We start from the raw sequence: 13554 nt of genomic DNA on the forward strand, positions 1-13554 counted from the left end.
TGCCTCATGGGAACAGTCCAGCCCGAACTGCCAAGCCATATTTTCCCTGGACCGGAAACACGCATCCTGGGACCTGTTTCTGGCTAATCAGCCGTCATCAGCCAGGCTAGCTTGAATCCAGTGGCAAAGTGAGCAAGGGACCCACGTCTGGGAATACCGTGCCAACTCTGGGAGAACAAAGCAAAACCACAGGGGATGATGGACGGAGTGTTGACCATTGCAAGCACTCACCCCCAGTCAACTGATCTGGGCTTAATCCATCATCATTCTTTAGCTCACTCTGCCACCCCAGTTCAGACATGGCCATATGCAAATCAGTCTGACCCTGTGCCTCATGAGAACAGTCCAGCTCGAACTGCCAAGTCATGTCTTCCCTGGACCGGAAACAAGCATTCTGGGACCGGTTTCTGGCTAATCAGCTGTCATCAGCCATGCTAGCTTGAATTCAGTGGCAAAGTTAGCAAGGGACCTACGTCTGGGCATACCCTACCAACTTAGGGCGAACAAAGCAAAATCAAAGGGGATGATGGACAGAGTGTTGAACATTGCAAGCACTCACCCCCAGTCAACTGATGTGGGTTTAATCCATCATCAGTCTTTAGCTCACTCCGCCACCCCAGAAGTTGAAGGCAATATCTCTGTGTGTGACTGCACAAAATGTATCCTATTTTCCCCTATATCATTCCCCTCTCTAGTTGATTCTTCAACTAGTTCTTCTCCTAATATCCCATCCTCAATGGGAATCTCCTCATATATAACACTCTGTTATAAGACATATGTGGTGCTTTTCCTGACCAAGAATGCACCTCCCACACTAGCTGTCATCTTTTTGCCACAGGCTTGTATCACCTGAAATACAAGGCACATCAAAAGCAATACAACAATTAGAGGCAACAAGGCCTTGAACAACCCCGACATCCAGGACAGCACCCCTTAATCCAGCCCTTGGATCACTTATCTGGAGTACCCCCCTCTTCAATCATCTTCTTATGGAGATCGTGCAATGTCCGAATGGCCCCGGTCAATGTCCTGTTGTCTGCATCATTGGCTGGCACATACGTGCAGCAGGTGAATCCAATCTTCTTGCACACGCCCCCCTCCATGGCTGTTATTAAATCTAGAATGTATCTATGCTGCATGACCATTAATCTAAGGGCACGTAGTTCTTCCTTTATGGCATTGACGCCATTTTACATGGCATTTATGGCCTTCATTAGCTCCCATCTTGTGATCAGGAGCCAGCGGGCTATTGCTTTTGCCTGAAACAATGGAATAATGCTGCCAAAGAACAGCTGGGCATCATTAAAATTCTGTATTCTTGCGGAACATCTTTCCAGGTTGTGGTGCCAAAGTACTCAGCATATAATTTCTTTAGGTGGTGATGTAGCAGAGTCATTGGACAGCTCATGGGATGGTCATGCAATGTCTTAATATCCACTCCTGGTATCACCTGGGAGGGGGTGTGCAGTGTGACCAGGGCGCAGAGACCACTCCAGTTCGGAGGTAGCTGTAGGTGGACCCGGGCCCCACACTGCCAAAAGGGGTCCATCAGGCTGGTGGTGCCCCCCTGCATGTCAGCATTGTCCACAGTGGTATTCCAGTTGAGGTTCCTTCTGTCCCATTTCCTCTAAAACAAAGAGAAAAATGTGTTCATTTTATTGCTACCCTAGGCTGTGTGTTAGTTCCTGTCCAGGTATATGTCTGTATGTTTGCATCCCATATTTGCTGACATTGTCCTACTGCCTTATCAAATTTTAAAGGGCTATTTGTTTTCGTGCCATTCCACAGTGATATAGCTCTCCATATGAATGTGGCACCAGTGTGCCATTTATCATTGACAAATACTGATCCTGTAACATTGAGTACTGGCCTAGCTGCGCAGTCAGTGGGCAGAGGTTTGGCTGAATAGTCACTACATTCGGACGATGGATTAGACTTTCCTAAACAGCCACGCAGTAATATCCACTTTTCCCAAACTGCATAGTTTCTTTTCTGCCCTGCTTTCTTCATTCTTGATACTTCCTTCGCTATGTGGGGGGTGTAAAAAAAGGTTGTATTGACTCGAGATGTTGCCGGACTAACATGTATTGGTTGTAGCTGTGCTTTTATTCTACATAAAAAGAGGTGCAAAAGACAGCAAATAATGCTAATGGGAGACAGTACAACCAGTTCTTTTTCAAGGTGACATACAGTTTACTCAATTTGTTTTTGAGGAGACCATTAAGGCGTTCCACAATACCATTACTTTGAGGGTGATAAGCTGATGAGAGCCTGTGTGTTATTCCTAGCAAGGTGGTAAGATGGGAAAAGATGTTATTCACAAAGTGTGAGCCATTGTCAGATCTGATCCCTTTGGAAATTCCCCATCTCGGAATAACCTCACGGATCAGAAAAGTCGCAGCAGACTTGGCATCACAGTGCACACAAGAGCTTCGATCCACCTTGAAAATGGACAGACTAATCAATGTGCAACTCCTTGAAGGGTCCTTGTGGTCGGGGTATTGTAAAAGCTATTAACTTGAAGGTGGGATTTGGGGAATACTGCTGACACAGGATGCATGTGTATAAGTACATTGTGATCATCTCATATAAGTTGGAAACAAACCAATCCTGGCGTATCTTGGGGGACATTTTGTCTCTGGCAATGTGTGATGGAAAATGTAGCTGGTTCAAGGCTATACATAGTAGCACTTGGGGCATGACAGGCTTCCCTGTGGATATCTGTCTGTATATTAAATCTGTACATGTCTGTGTGCATCCCCTAGATTCCCACAACTGCTTTCATGGTCTGGAGCATTTTTCTGTATCTCTCTTAGATGTAGGTGACGTGTTTCTGTATAATGCCTAGAAGGGTCCAGGGGATCAGAAGATGCATCTGTGTCACTAGCTTTGCTGTCAGTCGTTAATAGAATTGTGGCAAGTATATTGTTTAGAGGGAGTTTGGCTGCTTCCTTGGCTGCCCAATCAGCCAAGGCATTTCCATGGAACACATAGTCTTGAAAATTGGTGTGAGCTGCGCATTTTACTACAGGGACTGCATGTGGTAGAGCTAGAGCTACAATTAGGTCTTTTAAAAGAGGGCGATGTATGACAGGATTCCCATAGGATTTTAGGGATCCCCGTCGGCTCCACCGCATTATGCTGGAATGCACTGTTGTAGTGACGTAGGCGGAATCAGAATACACTGTAATTGTTTTGCCTGTACCCTGTTTAAGGGCCGCCATCAGTGCTACTAGCTCAGCAGCTTGAGCAGAATAATGGGATGGCAAAGTTATCTGTTCTGTTATCTGCAAAGTATCTGAAGAATCATGCTGCATGGCTCTGACCACTGCTGTCCCTGTATGTTGTATTCCTGTGTCCTGATCTATTGTGGAAGATCCATCTACAAAACATAGGACACTACCTGGAATAGGGTCTACTCTTGCTGGCTACACTCATCTGGAGTATATGTTGCACAGTCATGGGGATCACTATCTGCACCTCCAATAGGGGGTGCAAAGAAAATAGCAGGGTTGACTGTATGACACTTGACTACCTTGAGAGATGGCAGTGATAAAATTATCTCATAGCCTGATATTCTCTGTGTTGTTAGTGTTGTCTTAGACTTCTGAATTATTGCAAACATTGCATGTTCTGTAAACAGCGTCAGAGGTGAACCCAATGGCAATGGGGGCACTTTTCTCAACAAATTCCGCTGTTGCCAAAGCTTGCTCGCCGGGGGGTAATGGCCTTTCATAACAGGCCACTATAGTACGCAAGTGGTTTGTGGCCTAAAGGGCACTTTTAGGTGAGGACAGCTGTCATCACCTGGCCATTGAAGTGGCAAAAAAGGAAAAACTCTTTAGTGTAGTCTGGTATTACTTTCACTAGTGCATCTGTTATCTCTGTCTTTAGTTTTTGAAATGTTTCTTGCATTTCTGCAGTCCATGTCATTCTGTCTTTCTGTGTCGTTGCCTGTTTGATGGCTGTGAGCAAAGGGGCTATCAAGGTGCTATAGTCAAAAACCCATTGTCTGACATAGTTGCATAGGCCCAAGAATGTTTGCATTCCCTTCACTGTCTCAGGCTCAGTCATCTGTTTTAGGTGTAATCTGCGACATGAGGCTGATAGCAATTGTCCCAAATAATGGACTTCTTCCTGGCACTATTGTAATTTGTCTCTATCTACTTTGTATCCTCTTTGGGCGAGGATGAAAAGCAGAGACACAGTGCCTTTTCTGCATTGTTCTTCTGTTGCACTACAAATTAGTAAGTCATCAACATACTGCAGTATTGTACTGTCACCTTGAAAATTAGCGAGTTCATTCTTGACTGCTCTGTAGAAGACACTAGGGGACTCACAGTACCCCTGAGGTAAATGAGATTGGAGGTACTGGGAGCCACGAAATGTGAATGCAGTCAAGTAATGACTATCTGGGTGCAGTGGAATGCTAAAAAATGCATTTTATCAAGTCTATGACTAAGAAGTATTTAGCATCTTTGGGTATGTTAGTCAGAATAACGGAAGGGTCAGGCACTACAGGGAATTCTGGTATCACTATGTCATTAAGGGGGCGCAGGGCTTGAAACATGCGCCATGAATTACCCTTGGCCTTCATGACCGGGTAAATCGGGGTGTTGCATAGGGATACACCTGGGTATATGACTCCCTGCTCTACCAATGCCTGTCTAACTGGGGCTATGCCCTCCTCTGCTTCTTTGGATAGAGGGTATTGCCTTAACCGTGGTAGTATTGTTTCTTCCTTCTAGGTTATTCTGAATGGGACTGCTGTGCGGACAAGGCCCACATCGTGAGGGCCTTTGGTCCACAAACCAGAGGGTACCTGCACAAGGTCATTGTCCTAACTAGGACCAGAAACAGTCTTTGGTATTGCAGACCTTGTTTCCAGCATAGTACGCAATGGAATACTGTCTTGAAAAACTAACACTGATCTTGTGGGGTCATGGGTAAACAACTGGTCATCTGATATATCTTTTACTTTTATATTGGGGTCATGAAAGATGACACAGGCCCACACCGTACAGGTGTAATCACTGGCCATCACCATCCCCCGGTGGAAGATATCTCCACAGCTTCCACCTCCAGTCAGAGATCTTTACCTGACACTTCAGAGTTCAGCTTTTCTGACCAAAGGCTCTGGCGGCGGAACAGAAATATCCTTGACAATTCAATTAGCTTTCCTTTTAGTTCTGGTGTTTCTGCTATGATAGTATACATTGCTCTAGTAAAGGCTGGGATGTCTATAGGCTTAGCTCTGGTTTGGTCACCGTCTGGGTGGTGAGTGACCACAGTCATGATACGTGGTGTTGAGCAAACAATTGTCCCATCCTCCTCAAAGTGAATGGACATGTTTAATTTTGCCACACGATCCCGTCCAAACAGGTTTGCTGGGGCCGTGGGGGAGAATAAGAGACTGCTGTTAACATACCTCCCCCCATTTCCATATCCACAGGTTTGGTGAATGGAACCCTCATCACTTCCTCGGAGAACCCCTGTGTGTCCATTGATGAATTTGACAGCGGGATCTTCTCTCACGGATACAGCACCTAGTGGCCCCAGTATCAATGAGAAAGCTGTATTCCCTGTCATTTATGGCTACAGTCAGAGTGGGTTCCTCGTCTGACCTGTGATTTATCGATAGTACTGGACACATGAGACTACTCCGTGGGCACCTTCATTGAGCATATCCTCCCACATAATTTTGCTGAAAGGGGTTTCCTCCTCTGACCATTACCCCACCTTCTAAGGTCTGGTGTAGTACAGTGGGCTGCACTGCCTGTTGCTGCCTATACTGCATTTGGAGTACGTGTTGTTGCACCTGTTGGGGCGGGAACTGTTGTCGAAGCTGCATTTGGGGCTGTGTACGATGAATCACTGACATATTATCGAAAGTCCATAAATCGATATACAAATACATAGAGTTCAAAATATCGATAACGAAAATATTGATGTTCCATACTTATTTATAAAAATATAATGATATAATAATATCGATACTACATTATCGTAATGCAAAAATATAGGCAACATAAAAATCGCAAACACAAATGTCGTAATACAAAATATCAAAGGTTATAAATAAATATAGTACATGTACAAAATATCAAAACCAAAAATATAGAAATCATTATTATCGCCATTAACAAAATATCGACAACTCTAAAACACATTAAAACTACTATTCTCAACACTATAATTGTAATAAATAACATATATACACATATCACATTACATTTAGATACAAACATACCTAACAAAATTAATACAACATAAATTAAAAAAACAACTACAAAAACGAAAATATTAGGAAACAAATATAATCAACATCTTCAATAGTTAAAATATATATTATACCTTTTTGTAAGCAAAATAGATTTTGAATCTCCTTCCTCAAATAATAAAAATAAATGTTCTCTTCTTTGCCAATTTACATACACGTAAAACAATTATGAAACTAAAAAAGTTCAACTAAACCAATAGAAACACTGAAAAAGAAAATTGACCAATGACATACAACAACTAATTAAATACTCACTACATAAAGAACTCAACTGAACACTATTACACCTTCAACCAAAAAATCAGGAAGGAGAAACTCTGCACTCTCAAAGACTCCTCTAAAATAAGGCCTACTACAAATAACAAAAAGTAAGAAAATAAGCATTTCTAAATAAAGTGTTAAGTTAAAATATAACCTAGATTTAAATTAATTACTAAAATACTAACTTATATATTTTATCTCTTTATATTTCCATAACCGATATAAAGTAAGTATACTTTAAAAATATTTTATTTAATCTAACTAAAAGAGAACTAAACACCTAAAATGTCCTGACCATCATAACAACTCCATTAAGACTTTTAACTCATGTAAAAAACGTTTATAACATGAAAAAAAAACATTATTGTAAGTACACTTCGTCCTAAAAACGCCACCACCACATATAAATGATAAATATAGAATAAAAATACTTTACTTTCTTTCCACAGACCACTTAAAAAAGATCAGCAATAACCAAACAAGCAAACATCTACATTCAACTTCAACTAAATAACAGTTGATAAGTATATAATAAAACTGCATTTGTTATTATGCATGCATAATGTATAACATTGTTTTACATATACTTTTATTGACATTTCTTCTAGATTTTGCTACTCCACAATGACATGTATTACATCTCAAAAAGGGAACTTTTTATTGTGCTATATGGGGTACGTTTATACCCAAGAAAAGCAAACAGGGCTTAAAGTAAACTGGAAATGTTCAAAGTATTACTCAAACAAATGTTATGGGCTTGCAACCACCAGGGAAACAAGTGTAATACATACAAGTGAGCACAACCATCCACCAAATATCTCTGAAACAGAAGTGAGATCAACTCTAGAAAACATTAAAGAATTAAGTAGCTCCTCAGAACTGCCTACACGTGTTATACTTAAAGAACTATTACCTAGAGTACCTAGAGAAGCAAGAGGTCAATTACCAACAATAGCTTCTATTAAAAGAATAATAGCTAGAACAAAAAACTACACGACTAGCAATACCTACACCTAAAACGTTTCAAGATGTTATAATCCCCCCAGAACTTAGTATAACACATAATGATGAACCTTTTGTCTTCTATGACAACCTAACTAAAGATACAGCTACAGCAAACTATATAAATAAACTTAAAGAAAGCCAGATATGGATGATGGATGGCACTTTTAGCATATGCCCTAAGCCATTCTATCAACTGCACACTATTCATGGGCAATACAATAACACTTGCATTCAATTTATATATTGAATGTTACCAAACAAACAAACTGCAACATACACAGAAATGTTGAGTAAAATAAATCAAGAAAAATAAGACTTCTTCACCCAAAAAATAGTGATAGACTTTGAACAAGCCATGATAAACTCCATCCTCAAATTATACCCTCACACATCTATACAAGGATGTTACTTCCCCTTCAACCAATGTTTGTGGAGACATTTACAGAAATCTGCACTTAAGCGCCGATTAGGATGTCGGGCATACAGCGGGAAACACGTCCGCCATATTAGTATTGCATAACATAGGTCAATTCCCGTCCGCCGCAGAGCGACGCGCACCCCCATCAAAGTGCGCCCACCACCGCGACGGTGGGAGCCAATGGAGACTCTCTGCCGTGCAGAATAACGTCCACCCCACTCCACAAATTAGGATGGCCCAAACAAGCAGACGCACCGCAGTGGAGACACCGCCCAACCCAAGACGGCGGAAACTCTACAGAAGAGCGCGATACCACAGCCCCAGTCCACTCCACCCGGTAACGACCGCCATGGAACCTGCCCTACACGTGTTCCCGGTGCTGTACCTGCTACAGCACTATCATCTCATGGGCCACCATGGACGCCACCGCAGGTACGCAACTACACAAATGCAACACACAACACACGGGTTGACACAGGGTCCAAATCCACAACCGACACCCTGCTGGGGGCATCAACACATCCACAAGGGCACCCACACATGCCACACCTGCCACCAAAATTAGAAAAATTTAACCACACCTCCGTTCATTTAAGATCAGATTTCCGTTCCAGAAATAAGATAAACCAAATAAATTATGTTTATCTTGGCAATAGTTTTTGCCTCTTTATTATTGGATTATTTTGTAGAAAAAAGAATAGATATTTGTTTAACCACAATAAGGACACATCGTCTACCAAAGAGAATGTCACATTGGTATAAACCAGACTAACAAAAACTTAATTATTTCATATTACACATAAATATCCACATAAATTTACAATACATTTAGACACACGGGGAAATTCAATACATCAATTCATTACAAATCATTCAACATGTCAAAAAAAGCTGTTTATGTACACATATATTCAATCTCAAATCGTTACGAATTAAATCAAACAACTCCAAAAAACTCTTTGCACCCAGAGAGCAACTAATCCTAATACTCTAGGTGTTGCAAAGATTTAGTGAGGACTTGAATCCCACATAGCCGACGCGTTTCGAGTTCTGGCTTTACAAGTTACCAAACTCTCATCAGGGCTGGCTTAGTCTTGTCTTTGACAACTGTTTTTGACAAAAAAAACAACAAAAAAACTTTTTAGAACGTTTTAAAACGGCTTCACAGCTTTCCTTAAACAGCTAACCTCGTCATTTATTAGATATGTAGCCACATACCTGTATGTTGCCAAAATGGATTTGTGGCTGTAAAATTATGCTTCTACGCAGTGGTTGCCAATCTGCAACAAAGTATCAAACCCTTATTTAATCTGTATGCCACCAAACCTGCAGATTACATCCAAAAAGCCGTTTTACACAAATGAGAGCGAGTTACCTCAAAAAGGCGGTGTTCTAATCCATCCAGAAGGATGATGAAATAAAATACTCTCAGTTCTTTGTTTCTGAAAAATTAAATTGTAGTGGTTTTACTTATCTGGCCCGTTTACTAAACATAAACATATTAATGTGAGCAAACACGGTGGTTACTCACTCGGTAGCCGGTGAATGACTGCAAACTGAAGAGGGATTGTAGTATTTCAATTACGATGAATATTTTCGTTTGTGGCCAGAAAGCTGTAAAAGCACACGGACTGAAGTAAGTCCCGCATTGCCACAGCTTCAATTATATATTAGAATGTTCAGGGTTATTCACGATCACTTACCTAATTCAGAATTGGGCGTATGGCGTTTGATCAGGCTCGTTCTCACTCCGTTGTTCGGAACAAACCGTTTCATCCAACTCAGTTATTTGATTACCGGGTCAGGGTACCACGTGATCGCTAATGTCACCAGTGGAGGCGGAAAAACCGCCGGCATCACTCGTGGTGCATTTTGGACGATGTATTGCTGGGACCAACACATTTTTTGAGGATTAGGCAGAGATTTTTTTAAAATGAAGTTAGCATCCCATGGTTTTTCAAATTAGTGTCCCTCATAGTGAAAATTAAATAAATGGGGACTAGACATCATGGAACTCTACTCATGTTATGTTAGACAGATAGGAATTAGATCCTATTCAGCTCACTCATGCAATTAACCCCCTTGTTGATACTGTCGAATTTCATGATTAGATAGACTTCTTCACGCAACAGAGCACTCTCAATGTTGGGGGACCGATGTTTGGGGTCTATCCCGGCCAAAACTGTCCATTCAAAATCATTCTCAGTATGGTTAGCGGACAAAAAATGCTCAACCATAGGAGCAGTCAATACCTTACGCCTTATGCGTGATCTGTGTTGTGTTATTCTCATATTGATTTGTTGGCATGTTTTGCCAATGTATATCTTGCCGCATCGGCAGACCACCGCGTAGATAACATTTTTCGTTTTACAGTTTGTAAAACTGTCATGTCTCCATTTGGTTCCATTATGTTCAAAAATATTCCCCTCCAAAGTCATCGGGCAGGCCACACAGTTACCACATTTGTGGTGCCCACATATTGGTTTCAAATTCCATTGTGTGATTAAATCACTTCTGGGTTTAGGAATATAGCTGTCAGCTCGTACTAGCTGTTGTCCTATGCTGAGATTTTTCTTCATTGCGAAGATAGGTTTAGGCATAGGGTATTCCAGGTTCTCCAGCAGATGCCAATTTTTTTAAATGATTTTTCTAAACCTGTTAGTGTGAGGACTGTAGGTTGTCACACAAACCAGTTTATTCAACTCAGCCTTGTCCTTTTTGTGTAGTAAACTTTCCCTAGGTGTGAATCTCGCTCTTTTCTTAGAATGTTTTAGCAATTTTTTAGGATATCCCCTCTTTTTCATTTCCTCACAGAAAGTTGATGCATGAGTCTCAAACTCATCCAGTTCAGTACAATTTCTTCTAATCCTTAACAGTTGCCCGTACGGAAGGTTCTCTTTTAGGCATTGAGGATGTGAGCTTCTGTAGTGGAGGATAGTGTTCCTGTCTGTCTCCATTTTGTACAATGATGTAATGAGTGTTTGTTCGACCGGGCTAATTGACACATCAAGGAACGTCATCTTAGATTTACTGGACTGCATTGAGAACTTAATGTCGATGTGTCTTGTGTTGATCCAATCAACAAACTGATCTAACTCCGTCTGACTCCCCTGCCAAAGGAGCCAGACGTCGTCAATATACCTCAGCCATTGGATCATGTTATCAGAAAAGGGATTATTACTGTGTATGAACCTCTCCTCATACTGAGCCATGAACAACACTGCCATCTCAGGCGCATAAGGGCATCCCATTGCGGTGCCCTTAACTTGTACAAAGAATTCATTCTCAAATTGAAAATAATTGCTTTTGAGCGAGATTTCAGCCAATTCAATGATAAAGGATGTAGGTACCCGATGTGGTCTTTCTCTCGAGTCCAAGTATAGTTCCATTACTTGGAGTGCCTCGTCCTGATGAATTTTGGTGTACAAAGATGTTACATCCATTGTAACCATTATTTGTGTCTCTTCATTAAAATGTCTACCCTCCACCTTTGTAATGAAGTCAGTTGTGTCTCTAAGATACGACTTGACACCAACTATAAATGGTTTTAGGAAAAAGTCAATATACTTTGAGATTGGCTCCAACACCGAATCGCAACCCGAAACAATGGGTCTTCCTGGGGGTGTTTGGCTGTTCTTATGTATTTTTGGTAAAAAATACATAGTGGGAGTTCTTGGTTGTTTTTTATTCAGAAATTCAAACTCCTTAGGTCCCAGAAAGCCTTGATCAAAGGCGGCCCTTGTTATTTTGCCAATTTTGTCTTGTATTCCATACAGTGGATCTTCCCTGACCAGTCTGTACCATTCACGGTTTTCAACATGTGATTTCCCTCAGTTAAATACATGGGGAGGGGCCAGATCACTACTGCCCCGCATTTATCGGCCTGCTTTATTACAATTGAGCTATCAGTCTTAAGATCATGGATGGCTTTAATATGATCCTTATTTAAATTGTTATGCACAAAGCATTTTGTTTTTCAAACTTCCTGATAGATGATAAAACAACCCGCTCAAAAGCGTAAATTTGCTTAGGTATATTTTGAGTCGGGGTAAATTTAGATTTAACTTGGAGGCCAGTTATTTCTTGGGTCGATATCAATTCTATACCTGCAAAATGGGACTTTAACCTGATCTTTCGGCAAAAATTGAGTGCCTCTAATTTTAACTTAGTGAAATCAGTGCGTCTACTCGGGACGAATTTGAGCCCTAAGCTAAGAATAATTTTTTCATCCGCAGTAAGCTGTTTGTCAGAAAGATTGATAATGGCATAATGGTCTAGTTGTTGTAATGCCTGCTACGTGTCCTCATTTCCCAAGGTTGCTTGAAGCGGACCCTTGATTGACCTCCTTTGGCTAAAAAAGACTGATTAGAGTTTCCTTGTTTTTTTGAAGTACCAGGTCTTGAGTAAGGTGAGGAATCTGATGATGAAGTATCAGAAAACCCTATAAATGGGAAGCTGTCCATGCAGAAACAAGTTGTGGCTGTGGTGGGTACTTGTGTCGGCCTTCTCCGACAACTGAGGAAAGTTTCCTCGCTGTTGTCCTTTTCCACCTTGAGGCGTGCGGTTTCTGCCACAATTTTAGCCAGGCTAGACTACGGCAATTCGCTGTACATAGGGCTGCCGCAAAAACTTTTGAATAAGATGCAAGTTGTTATGAATGACGCGGCAAGACTTATTTTTAAAAAACCGAGGAACACGCATGCATCCCCCCTCATGCAAGAACTGCACTGGCTGCCAGTCAAGCAGAGGGTGATGTTTAAAGGGGGTTGTGCATTGTGCACAAAGCCCTCTTTGGCAGGGCTCCGAGCTATCTGAAATCTCGCCTAACTCCTTACAGGCCAGGGAGGGCGTTACGATCTGCAGAAGCTACCCTCCTCATTCAACCACGCTGCAGACTGGCTACCGTTGGTGGTCGCGCCTTTTCCTCTACTCTTCCTGCTTCTTGGATTAAACTGCCAATGGAACTGCGGAAGGAAACCAATCTGATGTCCTTCCGAAAGAAATTAAAAACAGTGCTTTTTCAGCAAGCGTGGGGTTGTTTGTAACTTATGACTAGCTGCTCTTTTGTACTCGTATGTGTGGATCCTGACAAAGCGCTTAGAGACCCCCGGGTTATAACGCGCTATATAAATCAAATAAATAAATAAATAAATCTATTCCTTGATCTTCCTTGAAAGGTAGTTAAGGCTTTCCTAGAGTCAGCCAATGTATGGTAATCCTCTTTTAAGAATGGATAAACATGTTCAATTTTAAAGGATTTGGAGTCTCTCTCGAACTGAGTAGTTTTAGCATTAATGGTATAGTCCTTAAAAGTCTGAATCTCCTTCTCTATCTTCTCAATCAAGGCCTTGGCATCAGTTATGGCTGGATTATCTGAAATAGCCCTAATGAGTTCCTGAATTTCCTTCTCTTCTTAACTACAAAGTCTCTGAGCAGTCTCTATGGTGTGCACCATAAGTTCTCGACTGCACTTTGTATTTGTAAAGCTGAAGCCTTTTTTATATTCAGGGTCTTCAGTAAAAATAACAGGGACATTTTTTATTTGGAGACCCCACGGAATGGTGCCTGCCCGCAGATGTTGGAGTAGGAA

At 41.4% G+C, this 13554-nt stretch overlaps 2 pseudogenes; both read right to left on the reverse strand.

The window, feature by feature from the left end:
• Nucleotides 1–765: 765 nt before the first annotated feature.
• LOC144752664 (syncytin-2-like) lies at nucleotides 766–5295 on the reverse strand (annotated as a pseudogene).
• Nucleotides 5296–5674: 379 nt separating this feature from the next.
• Nucleotides 5675–13554, reverse strand: part of LOC144752665 (uncharacterized) — a 147962-nt pseudogene continuing 140082 nt past the window's right edge.

Source organism: Lissotriton helveticus, chromosome 5_1 (genome assembly GCF_964261635.1).
Source record: "Lissotriton helveticus chromosome 5_1, aLisHel1.1, whole genome shotgun sequence".
NCBI classification, from domain to species: Eukaryota; Metazoa; Chordata; class Amphibia; order Caudata; family Salamandridae; genus Lissotriton; species Lissotriton helveticus.